The sequence below is a fragment of the Vidua chalybeata genome, chromosome 10 (assembly GCF_026979565.1).
Source record: "Vidua chalybeata isolate OUT-0048 chromosome 10, bVidCha1 merged haplotype, whole genome shotgun sequence".
NCBI classification, from domain to species: domain Eukaryota; kingdom Metazoa; phylum Chordata; class Aves; order Passeriformes; family Viduidae; genus Vidua; species Vidua chalybeata.
In genome coordinates this window covers 1,479,935-1,501,726 of record NC_071539.1, presented here as the reverse complement: position 1 = coordinate 1,501,726, position 21,792 = coordinate 1,479,935, and the positions used below count along the sequence as shown (strand labels likewise).

The 21,792-nt window shown below is 43.5% G+C and overlaps 1 protein-coding gene across 1 annotated transcript in view; it reads right to left on the bottom strand.

The window, feature by feature from the left end:
- RSRC1 (arginine and serine rich coiled-coil 1) overlaps window positions 1-21,792 on the bottom strand; it is a 110,864-nt gene that overhangs the window by 19,587 nt on the left and 69,485 nt on the right. The gene's annotated exons all lie outside the window — the stretch shown is intronic.

The following is a 21,792-nucleotide window of genomic DNA, read 5'->3' as shown; positions in this document are numbered from 1 at the left end:
CCACTGCTTCCACCCCCACGATTTTATACATATTTAGACAACATTTCAAGCCGTGAAATATCAAAACTTCTTCTGCCACTGAAGATCATTACGAGAATCTATTAAATCCCATAATAAAACCAAACCACGAGCAACTCTAAAGACTTTTACTTCATTTACACTTTATTCTCCTTGGTAAAAGGACAGGGATAATAGAAATTCCATTTAAATTCAATTTTGGTGATATGTGTAATTGTAGATATACCCCTTGAGTCATGTAAAATGCTCAGCTTATGTTTCTTTCAAATTATCCCGCTCCCATTCCCATTCTGCTCCTTACAACTGTCTTCAATATGTATTAGCAGAGCTCATTAGGCTGGAATTTAATAATGCAAACATCAGGTGGATTTCAAGACCCTCCATTATCAGCACAAGATGGATTGCTCATATAGCTCGTGGGCCAACTGGGCACAATTTAGATTCAATAAACTACCAGGCCTAAATTTGATTTATCTATTCCACTGAGCTACTTTGTTCTTCCTGCCCGATTTGTTGCTGCACGGGAACAATTCATTGCGTATCTCAGTGGCAAAAAGATATTAAAACACACAGGAAAGATGCTGCTGGTCAATGAATAAATTTTTAGCTTGTCTTTGTTAAGTTTAAATCGCTGATTTCCAGCCCTTGTAAGTCCAGTTAAAACTGCTGCCGAGGCAGAGCTTGGCCTTTCAAGTCCTGGTTAATTAGAGGGACAATGGGGCAATTTAGGAAGTATCACGAGGACAATTCTCCACACAAAATTGCTCATTAACAACAATTTAACTTAGCCCATAAATCTCCTCGAGCTCACAGGGTCTGTCCACCACAACCAACAACAGGCACTGAAACCCTGAGTTACTCTCAGGACTGAACACCAAAGGATCTCTTCCAACATTTCACATTTTTCTGTCGTTTTTGCACAGAATCCCAGAACGGGCCAGGCTGGGAGGTTCCACAGTGGGTCAAGTGGTTCAACCTCCAGCAGGGTCATCCTGGAGAACATGGCACAGGATTGTGTCCACTCTTCTTCCTCCTCTCCTTCTCCTTTTCTTCTTCTTTTCTCCTTCCTCTTCCTCTCCTCCTCCTTTCTGTTCTTCTTCTTTTCTCCTCCTCCTCCTCAATGCTATTATTATTATTATTATTATTGTTATATTATATAATATATATTATTATATATTATATTAACAATATTATATATTTTCTATATATAATAATATCATGTAATATTATTATTTATTATATAATATTATATAATGAAATTATATATTATATATTATATTAATAATATTATATATATTATTATGTATATTATATATTGTTATTATTATATATTAATATATCACTATATTAATATCGTGAATATATTGTTGTTCACTCCCCAAGTGCCATCAAAAGCACTAAAAGAGATTCACTTTTCTCAAACCAAGCTGCAATTAAACAACATTTAGAAGATCTTTACAACTTGAGGGTTGCATTTGATGGTCTGGGAGGGCTTTTCTTCTTTTCTTCTCCTCCTCCTCCATGCTGTTGTTATTATTATTATTATTATTATTATTATTATTATTATTATTATTATTATTATTATTATTAAAATATAGTGAATATATTGTTGTTCACTCCCCAAGTGCCATCAAAAGCACTAAAAGAGATTCACTTTTCTCAAACCAAGCTGCAATTAAACAACATTTAAAAGATCTTTACGACTTGAGGGTTGCATTTGATGGTCTGGGAGGGCTTTTCCAACCTAAGGAATTCCACGATTCCGTGGAAGCCCTGGAAGTGCTCGAGGTTTGGGAAGCAGTCACTCCCTGATGGATGGCTGATGCTTTAATCCTGACCAGCCTCACACTGTGCCAAGGTGAAATTATTTCCAAGCAAAGCTGCTAATTAAGGGAAGCCAGGAAAACTGTGAATTATTGCAAGGTAGAAACAGGGCAGGGGATGTTTTGGGGCTGGAAAGGGCATTTTGGAAAGTGTGGCCCAGGCCCATGGAGCAGAGCCCTGCCCCAGTGCATGGCAGAAGCAGGGAAGGTCTGGAAATGGAAAAGGCATGGAAAAGACTCAGCCCTTCACTAAGGAGATTTCATTTTCCTGTCAAAATTAAAAAGAGAGGAGTGTCAGAACACCCACAACTGCAAACCACAAGAGGTTTGGAAAAAATAAATGAATTCAACCTAATTGTGGACTTTCCAACTGCTCAAAATTGAAAATACAAGATGTGTCTGAGGAAAAGAAAGCCAAGAAACTGTAAAAACACTTGGACATCTCATTTAAAATGCAGCCAACCATCCACAATGCTCATCAGAAAGACTTCACCCTTTTTTTTTTTTTTAAAACACAAACATTTTTGCACTTATAAAATATTCAGTCAGCTCACATATAAAAATACAAGTGGAATCCATTATTAATTTACAAGGCCCTGTTTCATTTACATGCTATTTTTCTCTGGTATATTAAATTTATCAAGGCTTGTGGAAATCCTCTCTGCTGAATATTCATAGGCTGACGTGGAAAATTATCTGTTATCCATCTGACAAATTCCAGCACAAACTCCAGACACCCACTTGCTCAGAGAGTTCCTCTGACAGGAACACCAGGAGCAGCACCCAGGAATTCTGAGTTCCAGAGGAAAAGTGACACCACCACACACATTCTTATCACTCCACATTTAAACTGGTTTTCTGTATTTTTTGCCTTTAGGAACATTTCACCCAAAATTTAAACACCACCAACATTCTTGGAGGTCTTAAGAGGGCTTTTCCAGCCTAAATGATGATTCTATTGATCCATATTGATCCATATGATTCTATTAATCCATGAGCCCATAAATCCACGGGGTTCTGTGATTCCATAAATCCATGTTTTGGTGGTCACTTGCCCAGCCCATGGTGTCCACGGCCACGGATCTCTCAGAGCTCCCTGTCCTCCCTAATTACACCTGAAACACCCAATTCCCAAACATGGCAACTTCTGCCCTTGCTGCCCTGTAATTTAATTACACCAGACTCTAATTATGGATATTGGGGCCCTGAGCATGAGGGTGAGGGAGGGGCTCACTGCCCCCTCCCCTGCTCTGCCAGTCACACTTTAAAAACTCCCCAGAAGCCCAAATCTGGTTTTCTTAAGCTTTTCTGAATTCCTGGGGGAAAATACCCAGTGTTTGGAAGGGAGATGTTATCCCACTGATTCCTCCTGGTGTAGGAATGCTGCTTCTCACCTCTTCAGCAGCATTCCTGCTCAGCTCCCTTCCCTCAGGCATTTGGGAAAATATTCCTTACTCTGGGATAAACACCCTGTTATGGCACAGCTAAGCAGCATCTGGCTCACAGCCACAAGGGTTTTCCCAAATATTAAACGGATTTTTGGTAGAAGATCAATCCAGTCATGTGCAACCCAACTGGAAAACCACAGGCAAAACCCAAACGTTGTCTTACTCCAAAGGACAACTGAGATATTTGGAGTTATCTGGTGTAACCAAGGTATTTGTTTATATCGGGTACAACCAAGATAACCATCAAGATAAACCCTTTCCCACCAACCAGGCAATTCCCCCCCTGGCTTCTGTCACTGTTACCATTTTTAGGAAGCAGTTTGTGGCTCACCTGCTGGCTGGAAACGGCACAGGGCTGGGAGAGAGCCCAGCAGGAAGGAGAGAATATCCAAAACCCCGCTGAACTGCCCCTTAACCAAAGGGGTTAAAATGAAACCAACTCCTCTGGAGGGAGGGAGGGAGGCTGGAACATCAACCTGCTGGGCACAAATCCGGGAGGGGAAGAGGCTGGGAAGGGGCAGGGGCTGTGGGGCAGGGAGAGGGAAGAACTGACAGCTGAAACCCCGTTCCGGCGAGCGGGGCCGAGCTCCCCGAAGACTTCCCGGATCCCGGTGACTGCCTCCTGTATTAAGACTGCCTTTCTCATCACTTAATGCTTATTTTCATCACTTTGCTTAAAATATTGATAATCAATTAGGGCTACGTCTGTTTTGCCACAGAATCTGTGTCACAGTCTATCAGCCTGTCAGGGCCAATTCAATCCTCATTCAAAGTTAATTTTTTCTCCATAAATCCGCCTTTGGAGGAGTCATTAGGCGCAGAACATAGCCCGAGGTGCAATCACCTATTCTCTTTCATTAGAGGCAGGCAGGGAAGGTGAGGGAGATTATTAGAACTTTGGAATGATCACAAAGCAGCGTGCTGCCTGTCAGATCCCCCCAACATTTCATTCATCTCGCCAGCTCGCTGCCAACGCTTCTAAATGGACATTATTCATGAACATCTGTGACACGCTGAATATTCCGAGGCTGGCAGGGATGAAAAAGCCATGCCCCCCCTCCCCCTTGGCTGGGAAATTAATTCTATGGTCAGAACAATTAGGAATGTAACAAACTTGTTCCGTGATGTTATTTTTTAGGCTTTCTGAGATATGCCCCTTAAAAAGGTGGGTGGTTTTCTTTTTTTTTTTTTTTTTTTTTTTGTTTTTAAGTATAAATGTGGCCACTCCAAATGGTCGAACGCTGGATTTGATGGTACTGGAGAATGATGACAAAGCTGTGCTCTCCTCTGACTGAGAAATTAGTTCTATGGTCAGAACAATTGGGAATACAGAAAACTTGTTTTGTGTTGTTATCTTTAGTCCTTCCAAGATGTTCCACTTTTAAAAGTGTTATTTCAGAACTGGATTTTTTTTTTGAGTCCACTCCAGAGGGTCAAACACTGTATTTTAAGGTATTGTTGAACAATGTGCATTTCCTTTGCAGATTGTTGGTTGGGTGTTTTTCAGCAATTACCAAATCAGCAGCTTTGCAGTCTGATTTGTTGATACCTTCCTAAAATGGAGCCAAATGAGACCCCACGTTGGATTTGAAACCGCTGCCATCTGAAATTCCAGCCCACTTCACTCCTGGTGGAAAAGCAGAGTGGGAAACAGATTTCCACAATCATCTCTATTTATTCCTATTTCCTTCCAATGAACATGTGATGGCCATCGAGGCATTTTTTAGGTAGGAATGGCAGAAATGCTGGTGCAAGAGACAACCACCCACAAAATTAAATGAACCATCACATTTTCCATGCATATTCCCTTCCTCCATGCAGGGGGTTAAGATGTAGCTACTTGGGAAAAAAGTAATTTCCATCTAATGAAACCACATCAAGTAGTTCCTTGAATCTCATTACAAAATTCAAAAGAATAGTCATTTACATTTTTTTTTTCCCTGATATTACCAGGAAAACAGCGTTCTCATCACCAAACTTCTCACAGCCCCCATCATTCTCCTCCCCAAATATCCTCCTTTTCCAGAATTAAAGGCCAGATCCTCAGTGAATTCAGGCTGGCACAAATCCACTGACTTGAGCCGAGCCAAGCCCATTTACTCCAGCTGAGGATCTGGCACTCCCTATTTATAATAATAATCCTAAAGAAGACTTAATCAGCAGATCTTGGCTAGGTACATTCATCCATTATTTAGTGCATCCCTAATTTCTTTCTTTCCCCCACAGTTTTCCCCCCCAGACACACGCTGGAGGAAAAATCCAACCTAAACAGGGTTTAGCACTAAGGATTAATTGATTAATTGGCTTCTGGCTCATTGCAGGGGCTGCTGTTAAATATTCCAAGGATTTGTACATTACCCACCTCGACATCTCCTAACCAAGCAATGTTTCACCTGGGATCTGCTCCCCCAGCCTGCAGCCCAGCTCGGGAAAAGTGCAGAACTGCATGGGATTCCTTGGGCAGGAAATCAGTTCTCAGAACAGCTCCGTGATGCCGAGGGAAGTGTTCCAAGGGCACCTTCCAGGTGAGTGTCTTTAAGGGGAGAGGGGTGGGATTCATGGAATCAGGAGATCATTGAGGTTGGAAAAGCCCCCCAAGATCTTCAAGTCCAGCTGTTGATCCAGCACTGCCAGGTCCACCACTAAGCCTGTCCCCAGGTGCCACATCCACACGTTTTCTGAACACTTCCAGGGATGGAGACTCCACCACTTCCCTGGGCAGCTCATTCCAAAGCCAGACCACCTTTTCCAGGAAGAAATTGTTCCTCAAATCTAATCCAGACTTCCCCCAGTGCAACTTGAGGCCATTTCCTCCAGCTGATGAGAGAGAAAGAGCTTCCTCTTCCTCAGGGAACAAAGAGCTAGGGAAAGTGAAAGGATGGCCTGGAGTTAAACCTGCCCCTAAACTACTGAGACCAAAGCAGCAGCAACATCTAGGAGCAAAAAAAAATAAATTCCAGATATAAAAAATGATGGAGTAAAGAATGCTCTTATTGCTATATCCCTCAGGAATAATTCCCAGCTCAACCAGAGAACCAAGAAGCGATCCCTGTGAAAAACTCCCATTTGATTCAATTTCTTTAAATTGCTCTTCAGCCAGTATTTGTTCCAGAGCTGTTTCTTTCCCTCTGGCACACCACGGGTGGAGAAAGGAGAGGACAAGGGACAGAGCTGGCACGGATCTGGTGAGCAGGTGAGAGGTGAAGCCAGGCTGGACGGGGCTTGGAGCCACCTGGGCCAGTGGGAGGTGTCCCTGCCCAGGCCCTGCACTCTGGATGGAAATGCTTTCAAAACCATCACACAAATTCTGAAGGATAAATTGAGGCTGCTTTTTTCCTCCTCAGTGACTTCAGTGCTCCCTTTCCCGTGAGGATCTCAGCCCAAAGCACCACCACTGTTGTAAGCAGAGCTCAGGCAAGCCCTGCAGCTCCAGGGACTGTGTCCCACCCCACATCCCAGGAAACACTCAATCCTCACGGGATCTGCCAGCCACTCAGCTCCAGCACCCTCTGCATCTGCAGGAGAAATCACCCTGATCTTGTACTGCCCACCTAGCTTCACATGAAAACGTTAACAGCTCCTCCATTCAATTCCACAAATAAGTCGTTTCAATTCAAAAAAACACTCCCTCGCTTAAAATACAACCACAAAGACAAATTACTTAAATGATTTCTGGGGAAAAAAAAATGGCACTGTGCCTCAAACACAATTGTCATTACAGGCTCTAGATTGGCAGTGACAGTCAGCTTTTCTTTCTGGGGTAAGGGCAGAATTCAGCCTGACAGCTTGTCAGCAAACTTGAAAAATTCACTCCCAAAACTTCGATGCCGAGCGAGCCCTTCTTTCATCTGCCAATTTCCCACCGTCAGGAATCGCCACGTTAAGTGAAAATCAAGCAGATGACAACTCCTGTGGCTGTGGAAAGGAAGCAATAAAGCACGGAGCACGCACAGCTGATTACAGGGAACAGCTCTGAGAGAAGCCAAAGCGGCCCCCAGCACCTTGGGAGGGCTCCGGGAATTTCCAGCTCCCGTTTTCCACCCCAATGAAAACATCAGGAGTGAAAGCATGAGGAATGAAGCTGTGTAAGTGGAGCATACTTAATCAAGAACGGAGCACAATTAATATTCAAATTGTGCCGCAAGGAAGCGTTTTTGAGGATTTTTTTGAAGAAAGAAGGGAATTTGTTCACCCTACGTACGATCATTTCCCGCTCTGACCACGATGTTAATAAAAAACCTTCGCAAAGCAACAAAATGCAAAGATCAAAAAGCACTTTTAAAAAGTTTTTTTTTAAAACCCTGTAAGTCCATAAACACCAAGACACGGTTAAAGAAAAAGAACACGAGCACCAAGGAGTGCTAACTCACAAAGACACTGAACGGGGCACTGGAAAATCAGGAAAGGACGAGGTGGGAAACTTGGAGCTGGAAAACTTCGGGGTGGAGGCGCAGGGAACTCCCAGGATTGACGGAGCTGGAGCTGCGGGCTCGTGAGACAGGCAGCCAGAAGAACCTGACATCTGGCACCAAAAGGGGGAGCGTGTGTCAAGGAAAGATTTGTGGGGAGGACTTGCAGCCGATGCCAGCACACGCTCCATTACAGCCTTGAGCTCATCCCGGCGGAGAAAAGGATTGGAAACTCCACGTTCCCAGCCTGTACCCTGAACTCCTCCAACCATTTGCCTCATTAAATACTCCCCCAGGATAAAAGAGGTAAATATATTGCTTAAATATTCAGTGGCTGGCTGTAAAATTTCATTGCAGATTAAGTGATGAAGATGAAGAAATGCTGCTGAAAACAAACAATTTATCTTCACTCGGCGCAGCAGAGCGCTCCTGGAGCCCCGCCAGAGGCTCTGTGGGTTGGAATTCAATAACTGCATTAAAAGAAAACTACACCCCTACTACACACCCGGCGGAACATCCCTGAGTAAACAGTTTGCTGCAGCGGCACTTCAATAATTCAGGAAGGAATTTGGGGTATCAAACATTTTTTTTCTGAAGTACTGTGTTGTCTAATGTATTTCAAATAAATGCTTGTTTTTAAAAGTTCGAGTAGAGCCCATTAGAGCAAGTGGGAAAACAGACAAATCCAAGAGAGCAAACCACCAAAGCACTGATTTCCAGGAGAGGAGTGAAGAAAGATTTGTCATCAGGGAGGAAGTCACGGCCAAGGGCACGGAGCTGATAATATACACGTGCATTTCCACTGCTCATCTGCAACCTTGAGAGATTCCAACTGGCTCTCATAAGTCTGGACAGCATCATTTCCCCTCAGACACATGTGCATCCATATATTTGTATAAAGCTGTAGCAAAGTAATAAATAAGCAGCCTTGTTCAACACCAGAACTTCCACGAGCTTTCCCCAATTAGGTTTCATTTCCAGCCAGCCTTAACTTTGGATGGGAGAGCTCTGCCAAGTACTTCAGGAGAGCATTTCTCTCATTCTTAGGCAACAGAAATAACTTGAAATATTAAAACGTCACTGGGTGTTTAAGGGTTTTAAGCACGAGGAAAGGGGATGCACAGAACTGTGTGGGACTGGCAGCAGAGCACCACTGAGGCCCATCATCCTTCATCCATCAGAAGGAACCTGGTTCTGAACGTGCACGTGCACCCCAGGGATGTCTGGGTACCCTTTCCATGGAATTTGTGCTTTTTAATGAAGATGAGTGTGTTAATCACCCTTTTAATTGCACTGCTCAGTCGCCCAAGCATAGAAAAATTGAATGGGTGGGGTTGGGAGGGACCTTAAATCCCATCCACTGCCACCCCCTGCCATGGGCAGGGACACCTGCCACTGTCCCAGGCTGCTCCAAGCCCTGGCCTTGGACACTTCTGGAGATGGGGCATCCATCAGAAGGTGGCAGAGGGTGGAACTGGATGGTCTCTCAGGTCTCATCCAACCCAAACCATTCAGGGATTCTATAAAAAAAATTCTTAAAAAAAAAAAAAAATCACCCCTTTTTTTCAGATAACTTCTATCATAAACATTTTTGGAAATAATATTAAAAGATTATTTTTACAATTTGTACAAATGTTGCAAGCAGGGTAATAACTATCTCCAAAAACCCATTTAACTGCCTTAATCCCAATTTTCTGCCAATACTGGATTCCCACTCCTCTGAAGAGCCCCCCCCCCAGCCAGTGCTAGCCAGGCCAGGCTGGTTTGAGCCCTCGTGCTGAGAGCAGCTACGAAGCAGTGCTGGCTGAGGGGCCGTGCTGGGCACAGGTCGGGCTTAGGGTCGGGATTAGGGTCGGGATTAGGGTCGGGATTAGGGTCGGGTCAGCTCCAGCCCCGCCGTGTCCGCAGCCGCGTTCCGAGCGCTCCGTCCTGCATCCCCCCCACCCCATCGATCCCTCCCATCTCCGGGCTGATCAATGCCCAGGCACCCCCCCAGCAGCAGCTGGGGCTGGTAATGACAGCTCTGCTGGCAGGGCACGGCTGCCCAGGGCGCTGGGGACCCTCCGTGCCCCCCAAAGCAAGGTGGGTGGGAGGGAGGCGCGGCAGCGGCTCCGGCTGGGAGCTGGCCGGGTCAGAGCACCGGGATCTCTGCTCTGCTCCCTCTCCCTGGCAGCTGGCATGCTCCAAGCCTGGGTTTGATTACTCCAATTAATATAACATTATCAACAGATCTTCATATTGATCCCTAACCCTCCTTTCTAATGGAAAATTCTGAGCTCGGAGGGAGGGAGGGGAGGCGAGCGAGGTTAATGGTTTTAATCCTACCCCAGCTTTATGGTGGATTTCCTAAAAGTGCCATTGATTCCTTACAGCAGCAAACTGAATTTTTTATAGTATTTAATATTTAGTATTTTATGTTTTGGTATTTTCCTTCCTTACAGTAACATTCACTACTTTGTTACCAGCTGAATCAATTAAAATAATACCACGAACACACACATCCATTATTTTCACCGAGACTAACAAAAACATTAACTAAGTTGAAATTAATCACGAAACTGAGCTTTGATTTTAAACTTACTAAAAATAAACTAATAGAATCATTAAGGTTGGAAAAGACCTTCAAGGCCATCCAGTCCAACTTCCAAGAATTATTTATGTTGTTGTCAAAAGTTTCTTTCCATAGCAGGTGACTAAAATGTTTAAATGTGAATAATTGCAAATAGAATGTTCTGTCAAACAACATTTCACGTCCACGAGAAAGAAAAATGAGATGCTACTCCTGAAATTACAGTACAAATGACAAGTATTTTAAATTTTGGGATTTTTTTCCCTTAGCTTGCAGCGCAACAGGGACGTTCCTTATTACCAGGCCCAATCCCACATGGATCAAACCATAAAGGACTTTCTAATCCCCCAGCTTTGTCCTTTAAAACTCATTTAGCCCTGTCCCAGCCTGTGGCAGGAGTGGGCAGCACTAATAGGCCCCCGCTGCCCCAGCTCCCCCCATTCATCCCCTAATTCCCCCAGGTGCTCTCCCTGCTCGTGCCCAAATGGCATCAACCTGTTGTGCAGCACATCCCTGAAAAGCCCAGCCTGGCTCATCCATCCCCCGGGGATGGAATCCCTGCCACCACTCCAAGCTGTTCCTCTGCCTGCCAGGAAAAGCCCTGCCCTGCCAGCCAGGCCAAAGGGGAAGGCAAATAAAGCTGCTTTTAAGGCAAAAAAAAAAAAAAAAAAAAGTCAAAGTGGGGTCCTTTAAAGCAACCCCTCACGTGCCAAATACATCAGGTATTGTTTGCTGCCTGAAATTTTAGGGAAAAAAAATTGGGGAATACCGAGCGCTGTGATGTTCCAAGGGAATTTGTGTTGAAACACACTGACATTGGTAACAAAACCTGACACTTTCAATAAAAACCACCTTCCATGGAAAGCTCTGCACAACTCTGGTTCAGTATTTTTTCAATATTTGGTGTTCCTGTGTGAACACCTTGGTTTTATCCCCAATGCTCACACGGGGAAGGAGCGGGGCTGCTCTGCTATTCCTGCAGCCACAGGCAAACCCTGATCCCCAGGGCTGGGATGCTACAAACCCCACCCAGGACACCCACGGGATGCTTAAAGCAATGGAATTAATGGCATTTGTCACCCTGGGCAGCAGCAGAGCCCAGGGAGGGAAGGGCACATCCAAAATCAGCTCCGGGGCTGCTCCTGAGGAAACACCCGAGCTCGGGATCCAGCCCACACAACTCCAACCTTTTCCATTTCCTTCCTCCACGCTCCCAAGTTTAATAAACAACAAACCCATCATTTTTTAACACTTTAACCAGCGACAGCAGTGATTCATAACTCTGTCATAATTAAAATTTTATGGCAAATACACACAGCCATCAGTCATCCAGGCAGGAACGTCCGAAAAAAGTGGGATTTCAATTTATAAGCCCGTGCAGGATTGTATGAGTTACACTGTATAAAAGCACATTTCTAGGGAGTTATTGAACTGGGGAAAGCAAAAGTTGGTTGGGTTTATTTTTTTAAAATCAAATACAGAGGAGGTTATGAATTTGTTGGCGCAGCGGCTCCGTACAGTGACTGATGGTTAAAAAAGGGAAGGAAATATTATCCTGTGTCTTCTTCCAGAGCTGCACTAACGAAGTTTGCTGCTGTCCCTGGCACTCCCTAATGCAACAAACACAGATTTCCTGAAATTATTAAAAATTCCCAAAAAAGAGAGAGAAAAACTCACATCGATGCCAGGGGATAAAAGGGGTAAATCAGTGAAATTGGTAAATTGTGAGATACCCACGTACAGAAACATTTTAACATAAAATAAGGTAATATGGATTAATTCCATTTCAATTAGTTTTATCCCAGCAACAACACGGAATTCTCTGAATGAATGAAAAGAATGGAATTGGTGCTCTGGTACGGACACACACTCAGGGATTTCCAGAATTTGTACTCGCTTCTCCTGTAGCTCCATCCTGGATCCAGCCATAAAATGAAACACTCTCTAAAACATGGATCAGGATGGTTTTACTTATTTAATATACAGCTGGGTTTAGGACAGAGTAGAGAATAAATAAATGTCTGCAGATCAGTTTCATGAGCTGCTTTTTTGCTTAGAAATACCAGAAACCCAAAAACTTTCAGTAACTGTTTCTCCTACCTGTCCTTAACAGGACCTTTTCCAAAATCCCATAAATATTCCACATCACCTGGGAAATCCCTTCTGCTGGCACACACCCAGCTGTTAAAGCAGTTGTGTTCTACAATGCCTTGAGAGGGAGTGGATGCTCCATGGCTTTACAAGAAATATCTATTTTTAAGACACAACTGACATCCCATTCCACCCTAAGGCCAGAAGAAAGGAGTTCTCTGTAAGAATATTTAGAGATTCCCAACACTCTTTGCCCCGGTAACATTGTCAATGTTTGAGATTTTTTTATCCACTTTTAAGATGAGAAAAAAAAAAAAAAAATCAGGGAAAAGTTGGATTAAGGTTTCCAGTGAAAATGGTGAATGTGGCAATGTTGGGTTAAGGGCTGGGAGGTTTTTAGATATTTTCCAACCTTAATGATTCCATGATATAATTTCTACTTGGAGAAAGAATTGGTTTGTATTTTCACATACACAGAAAATAAAACAAAAAATTAAATAAATAAATAAATAACTAAATAAATAAATAAAAAGGAAAGAAAAAAGCTCAACATGAGACTTGGAGCTTCCACAAGCTGTTATTACAGCTCTCCCCAGTCCATTAAAGGCAGTAATTGAATCAGTTTGCGTTTTCTCCGTAAAATCTCATTCAGAGAAATTTTATTGCCAGCCATCTAAATAGTAAATACTTATTATCCTCTCCAAATGAGGTTTTGCTTGCCAAGGGCAAAGCCATGGCTGTGATTGTGGCGCTCTGTCAGAGGCAGCAGAAGTTAAAAAGGTTATAAAGACACCATTAATGTCACGGCAGGGCTCGGCAGTGCTCCCTAATTGGGGCCTTTATTCCCAGGCTCAGGCCCTGCTAATAGGATGCTTTAGGGTTTCTTTGGTGGCAGCCCCACATAATCACCTCCACCAGCTGAATGTGGACATTTATCTGCTGAGCCTGGGAATAAAATGTCAATAATGGCCAGCGCCAACGGGGGACGGCCACGCTGAGAGAGGGCACCAAAATATTGGGAAGAAGGCTGGAAAATGAACTTTTAAAGGTCAGTCCATACTGCAGGGAAACCTGGGAATGGTACAGGCCAAAAGGTAACTCAGATTGGTTTAAAATAATGTGTTTCTGACTCGCGTGGCACAGAGAGCCCCAGCCCTGGAGGAGGCCCTTGGAAGGGGTCCCTGCCCCTGGCAGGGCTGGAACAAGATGGGCTTTGAGGTCCCTTCCAAGCCAAGCCAGTCTGGAATTCCACGTTCTCTTCCACACCTTATTTCCTTTCCCCCTTAGCTTTGCCCACGCTTCAGAGCAGGAAATGCAGACACAAAGCCAGTGGTGCTGCAGGCGAGGAATGCACAGGAGGCAAACGCAGAGCTCAGGGAGTGGAAGCCCAGGAAGGCTGGGCTGGGAGGGACCTCAAAGCCCAACCAGTCCCATTCCCCTTCCTCCCACTGTCCCAGGCTGCTCCAAGCCCTGTCCCACAGAACCCCAATTTCCTCTTGCTCAAAGAGACTCCTCACTATGAAATCATTCACATTGCTCAGAGAAAACTCCCCAAGGTTTTCTCTCTCAATCTCTTCAGATCAGCAGCACAAAATGCTCAAAACCTATAAGGAACTGCTGATTAAATAGTTTTAGTGGGTATTTTAAGAACATAAGGGGATGCGCGATGGCTTAAAGAAAGCAGCTCAGAAATCTTCAACAATAAATCACAGTGCAGCCACAGAGAAGAGAAAGACAACTGGAATTAAAGGGAGGATCTGCAATAAAGGCACCTAATTTGATTTTGCACATGAGCTATGTTTTGAAACACTTCTTTTTTCCTTGCTGGGGTGATCAATATGGGAGATTGGCAAAGGACACAAGTTTCCATTACTGTTGCCTTTTACTGACAATGCTGCTCTGCCCTTTCCAATGGATTCTTTCATGGGCTTGTGGCAACAAAACTCAAATCATCTGATGCAGATCTAATTCAGTGTGAGCTTGCCTTGCTTCACATTTGGAGGAGTGATAAAACCTACTATTACAGAAGTTTGACATCTGCTTTTCAAGAGCATTATTTCAGCAGAAAATGTTGCATAAAATCCTGTCCAAGTCACTAAAGTTACCAAACACCCCCAGGAAAATACTTTTGAAAATACAGATATTAGGTATTCATAGAATAAAGGTACGTAAAAACAACAAAATGAAAATTTTCTTATCAGCCTCTTAGGTATGAGGAGAAACGTTTCACATGTAAAAATACGTTGGGGATCTTGTTTCTATCAACCTCTATGACCCCCCCACATTTGCAAAAGCCTAAGTAGGAGAAGTCCCCTTAAACCACCCAAAAATCCCTGCTAATGACAGGCAGCAGCCTCACAAAAAGCCCACCACGACTGGAAACCCTCTGCTCCACGCTGCGATTTATTCGGCCGACACCTCATAATCATCTCGAAATCTAATGGGACACAAATGCATTTCATCACAGATGAAAATCTTCAGCGACCGCTCAAATGGAAATCAAGGAATTATTACAATCCCGTGGTCTGGCCTGCAGCAGGCATTAATCAGAAATCATAATAAATCCACACAGCACATTCGGGCAGCACATTAGTCAGGCGCTTTTGCATGATAACGACGTTGACTAATGGGCTCCGAGTCGGAAGGGTCAATCATAAACTCATCAAATGCTTCATTTCATTTCTTAATTTGGACAAACACGATTTGTTTATGGGAAAGATATCAGGTGTTCTTGAATGAATAATGGCCGTGAAACCAAAGTCCATTAATCAGTGCTTGATTACAAATGACTCGGAGATTGTTTGTTCTAATTTCATTCATTTGGGGCAACAAAGAGAACACGAGCGAGCGAAAGCACTTGGCCAAAATGGCACACTTAGTTCTCCATGTTTAATAAAGTTGTGATAAATGGGCTTTCAATAACTAAAACAAGGGGGTTATTACCCATATTAAATACTGTCCCTGAGAAAATGAATATCCAGGAGTTGCAAGGAGATGGTGCAGGCACACAGCAAGGTGCTGGACGAGTGCTGAGCTCGTGTGCTGGCATTCCAGGTTTGCCTGGAAGGATGGATGGGACAAGCACAAAACCAGCAGGGATTTATTTCTACTTCCTGTGAAATACTTTGAGAAAATGATGAAATTATTTGGGTTGGAAGGGACCTTAAAGCTCAGCCATGGGTAGGGACACCTCCCACTGTCCCAGGTGGCTCCAGGCCCCAGTGTCCAACCTGGTCCTGGACATTTCCAGGGATCCAGGGGCAGCCACAGCTGCTCTGGGCAGCCTGAGCCTGCCCACCCTCATTGGGATTTGTAATTAATTTAATCTAATCTAATCCATAGGTTCCTTTCAGCAAGATGATTCCAGCACACTTGCCATGTGGAAATTAGGGAGGCCCCCACCACCAGAACCAGCCAGAGCAGATGGGGCAATTTAAAACCTTTTCCTGGGCATTCAGGCTATAAAATCCACCAGTGGGATTAACATTTGTGGATAAAAAACACTCTCCACTTTCACCTGCAGAAAATCCAAACGTGCAAAGATGTTACCAGGGAAAAGGGTCAGCACAAAGCTCCTGGACACCCATTGCTGGGGATGCCTGCATGGCCAGAGCCCAGAGAGGGCAGCTGGCCAGAGAGGAGCCTGTGGCAGACCATGGAAAACACCAGCACTCAACAGTTCCCCACCAATATTAAGAAATAACATTTCCCAAAAGACTGGCTGAAAACAAACGAGCCCCACGACCACATATGGTCTGCACAGCCAAACCGGTGGATAATTAAATTACAGCAAAGTTGCTAAATATGAATTGATATAAAACTTCAGCTAACTGAAAAATTGTCTTTGACTGCAGATCAATAGCAGCCTTGCAAGATTCATCTGCACATAATTAGCACAGAGATTTGCATCAAAATCCTGGATCCCATATGCTGCAATATTACAGAAACCCATTAGGCACCATGTAAGCCTGAGATACTTTTGGTGCCACAAAAAAAAAAAAAAAAAAAAAAAAAAAAAAAAAAAAAAGACCTTGGATAAAAATCTAACAAAAAAACAGAAATTCTAAAAGCTTTAGAATGATTTCTGAAGGCAATAAATGTTCATTAACTAATGAAGTTCCTCTAAATTCTACTTACGGGCTCTGGTTTATATTATGGCATCCCTACAATTCCTCATTGGCTTCTTACTCTAAAAACAAATTGATATTCAACAAAAATGGTTCAAAGCAATTTTTTTTAGTCTCTTGTAAGAACCTAAAAGAGGTCCCTGAAGAGAACAGCTTTTAGACACCAACAGAATGATATTATACAATGCAAAAGTGAATTATTTCATTTCAAACACATTTATTCTCTACCTACGCTCAATTAAAATCCTGTATTTTTTCAGCAATCCTGCAAATTAATTTAAATTATTTAATTATTTACTATTATCCAAGTGTTTACTTTGCTCACCACAAACCAGCTGCACTTCAGCAAACACAAATTTTGAAAAGATAACACCGTTAATATGTTTAAAAAGCAATTAATTGGAGAAAGACTCTTTTTTCTACAGTTGTCACTTTGTGTGCATAAAGTCTCATTTTTTTAGAACTCTAATGAGATTATGAAGCTTTGCCAAGAGCTCAGGGGCAAGGAATGGCTGAAGAAATGTGTCTCTGTCCAGCTTGGCTGTGAAGCTCATTGGTGTGGAGCACCCAGGTGAGCTAAAAACATCCTTAATTTTCTGAAATTCAGTCTTAAACCACCTGAAATCCCCATCAAACACATCACATAAAAAGCAGCCACGTCGTCTAATGTACACCTTTCTTGATTTTTAAATAATTCCTTAATTCTTCTATCGCTCAGAGCTTTTTCAAGAGCTCTTTCTCCTGATGCTGCCACTGAAATGGGTTTTGAAACCAAAATCTGCTGAGTGGGAACCAGCAGTTAAGCTAAAAACTGGGTTCATTAGCTCTGTAATTAGGATTTCCTAAATTAGCTGGTGTTGAGGAACAGGATAAACCTCCCCTATGGAGCCAGGGAGAGCTCAGGGCCTGAAGGGGCTCCAGGAGAGCTGCAGAGGGACAAGGGATGGACACAGGACACAGGGAATGGCTCCCAGAGCCAGAGGGCAGGGATGGATGGGAGATTGGGAATTGGGAATTCCTGGCTGGGATGGGATTCCCAGAGCAGCTGTGGCTGCCCCTGGATCCCTGGCAGTGCCCAAGGCCAGGTTGGACATTGGGCTTGGAGCAGCTGGGACAGTGGGAGGTGTCCCTGCCATGGCAGGGGTGGCACTGGGTGGGATTTAAGGTCCCTTCCCACCCAAAGCATTCCCTAATTCTGGAATCTCAGGTGGCCCAAGAGCAGGACATGAAGAGAAGGTGTTGGAGCAGTCACTGCCCAGGCTCTTCCCAAGGTAATTCCAGTTTCTTTTCCTTTGACACAGGGAACAGAGCAAACCTCCTGGACTGGTGAAGACTCACGAGGGATGAAAATCCCTCTCCTTGCTGGGGGGTTCAGGAAATTCCACAGAGCACCCTCAAAACCCTTTTCAGCACCTCCATCCACATTTGTCACTAAGAGAAAACACGATTCAAGGAAGACACCTTTGCTCTCCAAACAGAGGTTTTTATATAAATAGAAGTAAAATTCAATTATCTAAAGTGTCAACTGCCACTATTCAAAACAAATATTTGAAATTGATGGAAATTAGAATTTTATATTAAATCAAACCTACAAAGCAACTAAATCTTTTTTTCAATATTCAGAACTTTTAAGCTTGTTAAAAGTTCAAATTCTTGCAACTTCTGGGGCAAGAATTATTTTTAAAGCCTGCTTTAAATTTCCACAGAACAAGTAAAATATTTTAAGTATTATTTCATCCTTTGTGTGTCTATAACAGCACATGTTATCCACCCTTCTAAAATTCATTGCATAATTACAAATTTAAATTAAAGCCAGCGAGTTCTCAGTGGAAAGAACACAAATAAGAAAACTGAAAGAAAACCATCATCAAAACGAGAAATCCATAAACATTTGATAAATTTGGCAGTTGAAAAGAAGCCCCAATAAAAGGAAATTTTTCATACTTGTTGCCACCTGCCCGCCCGACTGCTTTGCATGGCTAGAAAAGAGCAAAATAGAGGCCAACCTATTTAACTAAACAGTTTTTATTAAAGTAAAAGAAAAGCAAGAATCTATAAAGTAGCAAGTGATCCTATTAGTTCCACCAGACTAAAATCATACACTCTACGTATGTGGTCCTTTCAGCCACATCTGTTATGAGCCATTTTGATACCCAAAAGCAGAGAATATTTGCCTATATTTATGAGGCACTGAGTGCAAATCAGGCTTTTTCTCCTCAACAACTCCTGGTAGAATGGGTAAATTAAAAAAAAAAAAAAAAAAAAAAAAGCAGTCAGAATTATAAAACATTTGTATTTACCACGGTTAAGGCCGAAGTACTCATCGTATTCCATGACTTTCTCTTTGAGGAATATGTAAAATGCAATATAGATGCAGGGCACAAAATTAAAGGCAGCAATCTGGTGGCATAATTCAAAGATGATGAGTTAAATATCCAGTATCCAGAACTGGATCTGATACATGGCAAATGTTTGGGGTTTGTATTCCCCCAAATTTGTATTCCCTCACATTTAGTGCCTCGGTCCTGAAGTTTCCTTTAAATAAACTCCGTCGGATTCTTTGCACAAAACGCCCTATTCTTGACTGCTCTTTCAGCCAGAGATTGAAATGCAGATCCCAAAAATAGATCAGTCACTTATTTCAACTCTAGACCTTTGAAAATCCAGATCAATTGCCTTTTGTCATCGTCTTTATATGGAGAGTAAGAAATTTCTGCTTAGCACCATGGAAAAGCTCCCGGAGCCCTTTGGAAGAGGCGGCAGCATCGATACTTTGAGACATCCGTGTGCTATTTCACGGGAGTTTATTGACATTTGGGGAATATTCCTCCATATTTTAATCTTTATGAGGAAGCACAGGTGCCGTATCATCTACAGCAGGCACTAAGCAGCTTTCAGGTTCTGAGGTTTGCCCTAAGCTTGGGATTTCAGATTTGAAGCCGCGCAAACTTCTGCCCAAAACCGGCGCCGCGAGCCACGCTCGACACAAGCGCCCGGCTCGGATCCTCGCCGCCCCTCGGTAATGAAGTCTGGGAAAGAAATCACAGACACCCAAGTGGTTTGGCAACTGTAAGTGACAGAAGCTGAGCTAAATCCTCTGTTTACACTGGGGATTATCCGGGTGGATTGTGCGGCGCTCCCGGAGCCGGCGCTGGTCAGGGGACGCTGCTCCCCGTCCGCCCGCGGGGCAGGGCACAAAGCCCCGGCCTGGTAGGAAGTGACCCAGAAGGAGATGCCGAGCAAGGATTTACACAAAGCCAGTCTGCCTCAGAAAAACTCCATATGACCATTAACTGGCCGGCAGGGCCTGCCAGGAGGCCTAATTACAGCCCTACAGAGCCCGCTAACAAAAGCTGGAGAGCTTTAGCCCAGGGATGATCTGCTTTATACTGACTTGAGAGAGTCCATATAGAGCGAGGGAAAGAAAGAGGTTTAGCTTGGAAATTCTCCCAAGAGACAAAGCATTGTCGCTCAGTCTGGAAGGCCCACATGGAACATACTTCAGATGGGCTTAAACATCCCACCCTCTCCAAATTAACATTCAACTATTGCCTGCTTAACATCTGCTCGGGCACGGCGACTTGTGGGAGGTTGTCAGAGGAGCCTAGAAAGGCTCCCCTGCACCTCAGTACTAAGAAATCTAGCTTAATAAATCGTGAAAATATGAATTTATAGCTGGGACCAACAGCTTCTGAGGAATGAAGGGTTTTATAAATCAAAACTCAGTATCCTGAGAATTGAAGTGTTTGAGTACCTCCCAATATTGCCCTGCTTAATGAGAACAAAACACTGACATTCATCTATGCTTAAAAAGAAAAAAAAAATAATGAAGTCAGCATGAATGCAGGATTGGAGAAAAACCTCCCCAGCACTGTATAACCTAAATATAAAAATGGCCATCTTACCCTCCTCCCTCACAGACACAGGTGAATATTTTTTATTTTACCTGCTCTCCTAATGAGAGACCAGAATCACAATTCCCATCTCCAAATACACCAGGGAAAAAAAAATATCTCAATAATAAAAGCCTGCTTTACTACTTGCTGATTTCTGCCTTTCAGAGAAAGCAGCTGCAATTTCCTAAAATAATATTTAGGTTAAATTCTAAAAGCAGCTTTTCTCAAGACCCTAAATATCTGCACAAGGGAAATTTAGATAGGGAAATACACACAAGGAATTCAAGAGCAGCTGGGGCTGCCCCTGGATCCCTGGCAGTGGCCAAGGCCAGGCTGGGCACTGGGGCTGGGAGCGTGGCAGGTGTCCCTGGATCCCATGGATGGGATTTAAGGTCCCTTCCAGCCCAAAGCATTCCATGATTCCATGGTGTCAGCAGGAAGGGACTGTCCCCAGTGTCCCTACAACCCCTGCAGGGGATTTGGAGCCCCTGCTTTGTGTGTCCAAACCACGGAGGAGCAGCACCTCAGAGCCATGGACAATCCAGTGGATTGTCCAAAGCCATGGACAGCTCCCCACTCCCGCTCAGGGGGGCTTGGAGCAAGCCCTGTGACAGGCACAGATATTCCATGAGCTCATTCCCAAGCCTGCACAGAGCCCTGTGCACACCAACAGCAGCTCCCCTCACCACCACTGAAGCACAGATTAATTTCAGTTACATTCACACAGAACAGCACCACAGCAGCAATGAACCTGCTGAGCCTCAGCTCCTCAAAAAAGCTGCTGGGTAATGGCTCAGTTTTCAAGTTTGAAGACTAAAAGGTGCTGATTTTGCAAGGAGTAAACACACAAACATATATTGAAACATCTATCAACATTTCCAACCTCTTCTGCAGCAATTAAATAAAAATTAAATTTAATTGACTGAATGCAGGACTTGGGGAAGAAGGTGGGGGATGATCCCATAAATGCCTGGGATGACCAAGACTTAAATAAAGCCAGGAAGGAACTTAATTCTGTATTTTGGATTGTAAGAGACACAAAGATATTAAATCTCTTCTGTTCCTTATGAACAACCTGCAGCTTCAATCTAAGATCCAGCCCTCAGTGGTGGATATTTAAATTTAATAATGTCACAGACCTTTGATGAGCTTTGGAAAATTTTGGAGCCCAGGTCATGATGATATAGAACCCCCAGTTATCTTTTGTACATCTCCCAGGTGTGAAATTAAAAAATGAGATGTGATCGATGGCAGCAGAATACACAAATTGTGCTTTTGAGGTCAGGGCTGTCACAGCCATTTCATAATTACATGCTTCAAAGATTTATTAAAAGTTCTGGGGAACAAGGAGTGTGCTGGAAGAGAGACAATGCAAAAGGCTGGACGGATTTTGGAAAAAGAAGCACATGAG